The 9,304-nt window shown below is 47.2% G+C and overlaps 1 long non-coding RNA gene across 1 annotated transcript; it reads right to left on the reverse strand.

The window, feature by feature from the left end:
• Nucleotides 1–2,947: 2,947 nt before the first annotated feature.
• Nucleotides 2,948–5,199, reverse strand: LOC114010682 (uncharacterized). Its single transcript, XR_003552260.2, has 2 exons — nucleotides 4,176–5,199; nucleotides 2,948–4,078 (listed from the first exon to the last, which is right to left on the reverse strand). It is a non-coding gene; the product is annotated as an uncharacterized LOC114010682 (long non-coding RNA).
• Nucleotides 5,200–9,304: the final 4,105 nt, after the last annotated feature.

Here is a 9,304-nt window from a genome sequence, read left to right on the forward strand (position 1 = left end):
AGCAATTAACAGCTACACGCTATTCCCAGAGCAGAGCTGATGGCAATTGATGGTGCCGGGATACTGACAATTTCTCCTTCCCATTCCTCACCCTCTCTTCCAAATACCTGTAATACAGTATTTCTGCATAAAGGACTGGATCTGCTAAGAAAAAAGTAGGGATGCGGTATTCCTTTTTTTCAAATTGTGATAGATTAAAGTCATTTCTAGGCATTACACTTTTTAAACAAAGAGCATATTCAAGGATAACGACTGAGCCAATAGATGTCTGCAAAGGCAACGTGAGCGAAGCTTGTCCTGCATCTTTTGGGACTTGTCTCCTCCGTACCAGTGCACAGTTGCTTGAGGAGCCGTGGGCTGGGGCTGCACACAGACTTTTCCCTTCTGTGTTGCTGGTTTAAACCCACTTGGGTGGGAAGCTGCTGAAAATTACTGCCTCTGTTTGGTATCAAGCTTAAAATACCTGGGGAGGCTCAGCCTAGTGAGCAATCATGAGTCGTGAGTGCCGGGCGTGATTCGTGTCCATTGTCTGACAGCCAGGTGAATGGCTTTGTACCAGCAAAAACTCTTGGTGATGGAGCCTGTCATTGGGAAGTGGCACTCTCTGTCACAGGGTAACATGGAGCGCATGAGTTCATGTTACTGACTGGGGCATCAGCCTTCAGCCTACAAACCAGCCCTCTCTGATAGCTGAGCGGATCGAGTACTTACCCTGGGAAAGAGCAGCTTCCCCGGCCTTTTCTTCAGTGTTTGTGGTGATGGCACTCTGGCTTTCCATGGACTGTTGGGCCTGACTGTTAGTTATGCTCTGCCTGACAGAAGCGGAGACTTCAGCAGGCTTCTCAGGGCACCAGAGGACTCTTAAATGCACTAAAATGCAGTTAAAAAGATCTGTGTATCTAAGGCTCCAGTTTTCCTTTCTAACCAACACAGAAAGCCCACTTGCAAGTAGGCTAGCCTTCCTGCTCCCATACTTTCTGACACCCTTCCACACACCCTCACGGCTTGCCAGTGTCAGGGTCTTCCTTTAGAGACCGTGAACTTCCTCCCAAGGGTATATTTGTGCAGTAGTATCTGAAAGAAATGCTTGATGCCTAGCAGTATCTTGGTTTATTTTCAACCAGTTGTCTGCATTGCTGCATCAGCGGAAGGATCTCTTCGCCTCAGTTTGTCAGGCTCGTAACCGGTCCTCAATACAACTGATTTCTTCTCTGAGGCCCATAGGAAATAAAGTGATATCAGGGTTTAACATTTCAGATGCTCAACTGGGCCACGGTGTCAGGACAGACAGGTGTACATTATTTTGGAAATTAAAATTTCCATCCTGACATTAAATCTGTATAGTAATTATCCTTATTGCCCTGTATGGTGACCATCTGTAAAGGCAATCTGAACTTAAAAAGGGCATCTCGTAAATCAGGTGCGATTTAAAATCTTCCAGTAGTTTGTAAATCTGCCCAGGATTTAGGGATTAATTGAAGAGCAGACATCTTAATACATTAACCTTTCACCTCTGTTGGCCTGGGTTCAAAAGCTGACTTAGGTCAAGAAATAAAAAAATTAGATTGGTGGTTTTGTCTTAGTTGTTATGAGTACTGGAGTTCAGGAGAGCTGGCTTAGTACCGCTTGCAGCACCCAGTTCTCCCAGTGAGGCTTGGGTTGCATGTGTCTTGTCTGCTGCTGGTACTGTTACGAGGTTACTAATTTCAGAAGAAAGTCAGGTGCCTGAGGAGACCTGTTAGTAGAATACGGTGGCTGTAAGAGGGGTCAGGAAGTATCAAGGATGGCCCTAAGCTGTTTCTCTCCTAAAATGGAGCGAGGTCATTGAAGGGGTTGCAGGGATGCTGGGACAGACAAGGACGGGAGGGAACATCCCTGTCAGCCCTTATCCAGCCCTGCTCAGCCTGGTGGACATCCACACTCATTATCACTGCCCATGCTCCCAACCCACTGCTGACTGTGCCCTCCTCTCAGGGCTTGCCAAGAAACCAGTGTTGCAAGGAGACCGGTAAGAGAAACCGGGATCAGCAGGGATTCCTTAATTTCTTTGCCTGTGGCTGAACACAATAAAATGCAGCAGCACGCAGCAACATGGACTGTCCCTCTCCTGGTTTCCTTTGGCTCCTGGAAGATGGGGATGCTGCAGAGGTTCTTGATGCACCCTCAGCTGTGTGATGCAGGGTATTTTGTCACTTGGCAGTTACCTTTGTCAGCCCATCCTTGCCAACTAGGAGCCAAAGTCAGCTTTACAGAGATGCTCTGTTGCTGAACTTGAAAATGCAGCTGGTGCCCATAAACGTGGTGGTGTAGCCCCTCTGTGCCTGGCCACTGGTGCTTGCCCCTTGCCCGTGGCCCCGGCTTGCTGGCAGCTCATTAACGGTGGCTTGGCATTGACCACTGGTGGCAAAGCACAGAGCAATCTGCACCCCTCTTGAGTCTGAGGAAGACGATTGAGCAGTCCACGTGTCAGCAGCAGATGTCTCTCTGGGGAGCTAAACATGCTCTGAAACCCTATTAAACAGCACCAGATTGGGAAGTCACTTGATGGGACTGTCCCTCTCCGTCAGCATATGAGTATCCCTGTGTAGATTTATGCTCCTCACACCCTTCAGACCACCCTTGAGAAATACCCATGTAAAAATACAAATTACCCATGACCCTTGTCTTTGACTTTTTGACCTCTCCCTTTCCCCCACACATGCCCTGTCTGCTCAGAATTTGCCAGCTGACTAACAAGATCAGGTGAGATCTCTGCTCTGAAAGGACATTTGAAAATAATGTGTTTTTATGGAACCCACAAACACACACAGAAAATTTACATTTCCTGTGTTGGGTTGGGTTTTTTTGGTCTGCTTGGAACAAATATTGTCCTGGGGGTTTTTAACCTTACAAAAATGCATTCGTTACTGATGCAGGCCAGAGGTGAGATGACAAACACACTGTGAAATCCAGTGATAGAAAGCTTAATCATTTATTTTCTTGCCTGGGATCTTTTCACTTGTTCCAGCTGGTTCAAAAGCACTCGGAACGTATCAACAAGGATTACACGACTGAAAACAAACCTTTGCCAGCAGCAGAACCAGACTAACAGAAACAGGACAATAGCCTTTTTCATGCCACAAAAATGCTACTAAGCAGCACACAGTTTCATGTGTGCTTCCACTTTTTTCTCTCCTCCCAATTAAATTATGAAATACTATTTACTAGCAAACATTATAGTTCACTTTTTAAGGGAATTAATATGATTAAAGGGTTGGTTGAGAAGTGATGATTGAAGTTCCAACTATTAAAATGCATATCAGTGTGCAGGGAAAATAAAAAGGCACTGAAATTCTTTTCAAACCCAAGCACCAGGTGCGTTAATTACATTTCATTGCATGTTGGTTTATTACTGCGGTCACTTGTGCCTTATGATCTGCATTAACACCTGCGTTCTATGGATACCTTGGTATTTCACTAAACAAGATGAATATTGGCCAGATGGTGACTCCAGTAGGCAGCATTTCACGTAGATTTTTCCTGCTCTGCACAGTTGCCTGTAAAGGAATCCTGAATGTCATACTGCACCAAAGCAAACCCAAAAGGCACAGCACTAGAATTGAGATCAACTGCCTTGACAGTATGTTCAGAAAGGATCAGATGATGGCCAGAACCAGGCCTTGTAACGTGGATCTTGCCAATATATCTCCTGCATGTAGCACAATGACATCGTTTGTACCAACATTTCACACCGTGGGGTGACTGCCCAGTACAGAAGCACAATTCCATGGAAACCTGGGTCAGCTCAGGTCTGAAACATGTAGCACAGATGACTCGGTGTTTTTTTGGTGTTTTTTTTCTCCAGGTTGCATACATGACCTTTCTTCTATAGTACAGGTTAGTTAATGTACAACAGGCATCCAGCCCCGGGGAACTGCCACAACAGCAAGTCAGGACCTAAGCCCAGCCACGCCTGGCACCTTACCCTTTGACCAAAGCAGGGAGCACTTCAGGAGAAGTGGGACGGGGCACAGACGTCACTGCTCTGTTACTGGCACTCTCTGGCTCTTGTCTAACACATCAGAAGTTACTTGCTGACCTGCACAAGAAAAGAGCAAGAGATCTCAAATTTCATGCTGGCATGGTATTATGCTGTTAAAAACTTGGACAAACCTTCTAAACTGTGCAATTAATACTATCGCAAACTCCCATCAACTAGAAAACACGGCGTCATTCCAGGGCGTTCTCCAGTGCCACCTGTGAGCTTTGCTGTCCTTATTTGCTGTTGTTGCATGACAAGGAGGTTTTGCCCACGTGAGTGAGCTTTTTATTGGGAACACACCATGTTCACGGCTTCTTTTTGTAGTCCTTCACTTGCAAACGTGGGTGGAGCACTATGTGTCCGTAGCAATTAAAGTGTAAATGCAAATTGCCATATGATCAGAAGCACTGAGTTTTTATGGTCGCCATGATTTTGTAATGCTCTTGCCCCTCTCTGGGTGTGCTGGGAGGAGCTCAGGAGTGCACCCACTGCTTTTCAGCTCCCTCTTCTGCTTGCTCTTCCAAGACCAAGCTGTGCCACCTGCCAGTGCCAGGAGCCTTGTCTTCCTCTGAGGGGTCAGTGGACACATTTTCCCACTTTAGGGCAGGTGAAAATGGGATGCTCTGTACACTCCTCACAGAACGTGGTCCCCTGGCTGTTCCTACTGTACCTCTGAAAGAGCCCGTTTGAACTAGCACAAGGGGGCTAAGCAGAAAACATGCAGCAGGATGGCTGGTGGACCGACAGCAAGCAGACTAGGACACAGAGCAGGCACATCGTTTTGGAAATCAGAGGCTTGTCCTAAGGGTGCAACATTGGCAATGACTGATAGTACGGTCCTTGATGAAGTAGGTACAGGCTCAAACCGCGCCCCCCCCCCCCCCCCCCAAACTAGAAACAGTCTCCAAGTCAACACTCTGGTGTGTACAAACTAAGGCAGAAAGCGAAGTATGAGGCTGGCCAGCCAGAGCTCAGCCCCATGCTCAGGATGGGTGCAGAGCACCCACAGACCCAGCTGGGTGCTGAGCCCAACTGGCCCCGTGCTGGCTGCAGGCAGCCAGCTCCTCATCCTGCTGGCATGTAGGGATGACCGCAGAGCTGGCAGCTGCCATCCCCTCTGGCAGCCAAGCTCCTCAGGTTGATGACCCCGTTGTTCCCCACAGAGGCACGCAGCAGTGGATCCAATCTAAGAAAACAAGAAGCAAAAAAAAATAGGAATTAACTCTCCCACCTTTCCCCCAGGCATGCTTCCCCCGAGCTGCCGTTTTATAGAAGACCAATATCTCACTCTTGGAGGAGTGTAGGCAAATCCTATTACAAGTTGAGATTAACCATCAGTCAGATAACTCGCCAGTGCAGAGATCAAATATAAAAGATGTATGTTCTGTGTCATCTGTTTAGCAACATTAAATTAGCTCACACGGGTGGATGGTGCTGGCCAAATGGCAGAACATGTGCTGCAAATGGAAATCAGAGTCAAAGCAGAATCCTGTGGGATACCCCCAGCAATTTTAAAGCAGCTATCTTATTACCTAAGCAATTTTCAGGGACAAGCAAAATTCCGACCCGGCTGACAACGGTCTCCAGTCCCACCTTGGTGAGACTACTTCATTATTATTTCAGTAGTGCCTGGAGAGCTCTATCTGGTGCTCCAGTTTCTCTGCAAAACCCCTCCCAACAATCCACAATAAAAGACATCTCCTGCGAGGATGGGCTTACGGTTTAATTTAAGACAAGGCACAGCAAGTGGAAATAGCAAACCACCAGAGAGACTAGAAGGGAAAGGGTTGATGGAAATAGTGGAAAGCACTTATCCCTTGAGTCCCTGTATGTGTACACATACATACTACATACAGATTAATGTGTGCACAGAGATTTCAGAAACCTCTTAACCTGAATATAGGACATGCAGAAATAATTGATAAAAGAAATGCATGCATTGGGGTGGGGGGGGCTGGAGGATAGGAGAGACCTGCCTTGCTCCCTGCTGAGGAAGCAATGTACACGAGTGGGTTTGACTCGGCTTTTTTTTCATACCATGAGCATTTTTGGGGTCCACAGGCAGTTGTCTTTCCAAGTCACATACCTGATTGAAAACTCTCTTGTTTCTCAGTACACATAGCATATACATTTGACCTCACGGCCTTGGTCTGGGAAAGTGGCCTTGATGGGGGCTTCAGGCAAGCAGCACACAAAAGCTGGGCATGGAGCCAATTGCAATGCCACTGAGAGGGATGTGCATCATCCTGCCAGCCACACAGGGGGTTCTCAGACCCTTGGCAAACGCTCCTCAGCAGGGACTGGTGAGGAATGTCCTTGGGAGGCGAGGGAAACCATTAAAGAGATATGTGAACTTCCCACTGGAACAAAGTGTGAGAGGGGGTTGTCTCACAGCCACGTGCTCTTTGCTGCCTGGGGCATGACTGCAGACGAGCTGGGAAGCAAACAGGGTGACAGCAAAATTCACCCCAAAGGGATCTGTTCAAAAGCTAATGTTACTTTTAAGTCTTGCTGAACAACTACTGCATTGCCTTATTTCTTGTAGATCCCCCCAGCCAGTTCCCAGCTCCAGCAAGCCCTACCCGTGCGCGTGGGTGAGGAGGTTCAGCCTGACAAACCCATAGGAGAATCAGCACATCCTTGACCTCTCTTGGGGTCTATCAGGTTTTCCTTTTTCTTAAAGAGAAACTAGGTATACTGACCCCATCTCTCGTCTTCCTACCACCTGGCATCACAGTTACAGTAGAAAACAGATTGTTGAGGCACACATAACTGGAGAAAGATAGACTAAAAGTGAAAAACAATTTGCAGAGGTACTGATGGCAGCAGGGTGCTTTGAACATTTCCAGGTTTGTGTTTGCTCAGGGCTTGGGGAGTCTCAGAGGAGGCACAGTAATTCCACTGAAGAACAAACTGCTACAAAGGTGACTGCTGTAATCAAAACCGAGTGTTTGTTTGGAAGCAACATCTTAATAAACAAAGAAATAGTTTTGAAGAGGTCACTTCCAAAAAGAATAAAAATTCCTTTGGGTCAACAGCAGCATGTGTATTACTCTCAGATGAGGAGATTCCTCCTTATCTCCCAGCCCCTAGCAGCACAACATGTAAGAGTTTCTTCTGCAACCCTGACAATGTGTAATAAAAATTCACTTTTAAAAAAGAGCATCTCTGGTGATGTCTACAGGCATTTGACTTTGCTCTTTCCTTCAAACACCACTCGTGATGCTGAGCACTCATTCTCTTGGCCTATTTGTTCCTGGCAAACAAAGAGCAAATTCCCCTGGGTACAGCAATCCATTTTTAACACTCTGTAATTATTTAGAAAAATGTTTTGATAGCAGCAATGAAAAACTGGGGCATTTCAGGTGTCCCTGAGAAAGTTCTCAGAGCACTACGTGACACAGGGACTTAGGGTCTTTATTTATGGCACTACCCCCCCCCCCGAAAAAAAAAAAAAAAAAAAAAAAAGAAAAAAAATAGAAGGAGAGAGAAAAAGTCCACCTTTTCAGCTGTGGCATTTGAATCTATTTGCAATTCATTGAACAGCCCCATCTGCCTGTCATCTCCAAGTGCACAAGGCACAAAACTCCTGAGGGTCCACTCCAAAATGGTGAGGGAAGGGAGGACACAAGGAGTCTGCTGCACAAGCGTTGCTGGCAGGGCAGGTCTGGAAAACTATCTCTTTCTGAGCTATTGTCTCCTTCCATCCTCCCCAAATCTATGGGACTTCATATGTTAATGTACCCTTTTGGGAAGCCTTCTGATGGAAGACATTGCGGCAGAAAATGTCAGAGTCCTTAGCAGGCGACTTGCAGCTCTATGAGTTATATGGCCCAAAGGCACATGAGCTTGATATAGACAAGGAGATATGTCTCCTGCCATCCTCTGGCCAGCTCAGGACGACAGGGATGAAATCTAGAAGCTAAATGTCAATTCAATTTTGCCACAAGGGCGTATTTCTCTTTGAAGCCAGCACGTGTAGAAAACCACCCGGATCAAGGCTGTGCACTCAGTGCAGCAGCCTGCACACACGCTGCCTGCCAGCTCCAAAATGTGTCACCCTCTCTTCTTTTTCATCCCCAAATATTGTTGTTCAGCACCTGGGAAGTCAGTTTGCAATCTGTAGGGGCGAGCCACTGGCATTGAAAACGTTAGATGTTGGGTGCAGGGGGCTTTGTGCTGAAGAAGGAGCGAAGGGTGTAAATATGAGCAAAGGAAAAGGAAAATTAAACAGAAATGAAAGTGCCACAGCTCTGCTGTCCTCAAAGGACCCATTATCTTTCAGGGAGTACGTACAAGTGAAATTAAAGGGAAAAAAGCCCCGTACTCGGCACTCACTGCCATCTCCTGGTGGACGGAGAAACAGCCCGGTCCCGCCCGGCCCCGCCGGCGGCCCGTGCCTTGCAGCATTTCCACTCCTCCACTCGCGGCAGAACCACAGGCTCAACGGCTACGTGAGGAAAAGGTCCTGCATATATTTCAGAAGAGCACTGCATGCTAAAAGCAACGGAGCATCAGTCCAGCTGGGGTTTGCTAAAACCAAGGACAAAGTCCCCCATCGTGTGGTGGGAGCAGGGTCCATCCCGGTGGCGACCATCAACACAGGACACCTCTGCTGCAGCTCCTCTGTGGCAGGAACAATGTATCGGCCAGAATTACGGACCTGTCATTGAGTTTTTCAGCCTTTGCATATAATCTGTTGCTTAGAAAAATCCTCGAGTGCAAGCAAAGCCTGAGGAAATGTTAAAACAGAAAATGAAATGGGCCAGGATGGATGAATTGTGATACCTGCAGATCAACATACCACCACTCCCAGAAAAACAGCTGGTTCTGTGGGTTCATACTAATTAAAATGAATCATTCTTTTTCACATTACATTTCATGCGAAAGTAAAAAGATGTTATAGGTGCAGAAAGCAACGTATGCAGGAAAGCAGTGCAGGGCGGCAGGCACAAGCCCAGGAGAAACCCCAGATTGCCCCAGCTCCCTGCTGCAGGGTCAGCATCTCCCCCCTACCTTCACTCCTGTTTCACAACTAATGCTTTGGAAACACAGCATCAGGAGCTGAGATCAAAGCCAGGGAGGGAAGATTCGACTTTGCCCCCAAGAAAGGGATTAAAGTAAGCAAAGGAAAAGTATTAGAAATCAGAGTTCAGCCAAGACACTGGTGATTTGACACAGTTTACGAAGGCGGAGCCCCGGCCCCTTCCCCTGCTCTGTGGAGGCAGGTTGCAGGCAGTATTCCCTGCCTGGCTCCTGAAAGCATCACTCAGCAAATTTAAG

This window comes from Falco peregrinus, chromosome 2, assembly GCF_023634155.1.
Source record: "Falco peregrinus isolate bFalPer1 chromosome 2, bFalPer1.pri, whole genome shotgun sequence".
NCBI lineage: Eukaryota > Metazoa > Chordata > Aves > Falconiformes > Falconidae > Falco > Falco peregrinus.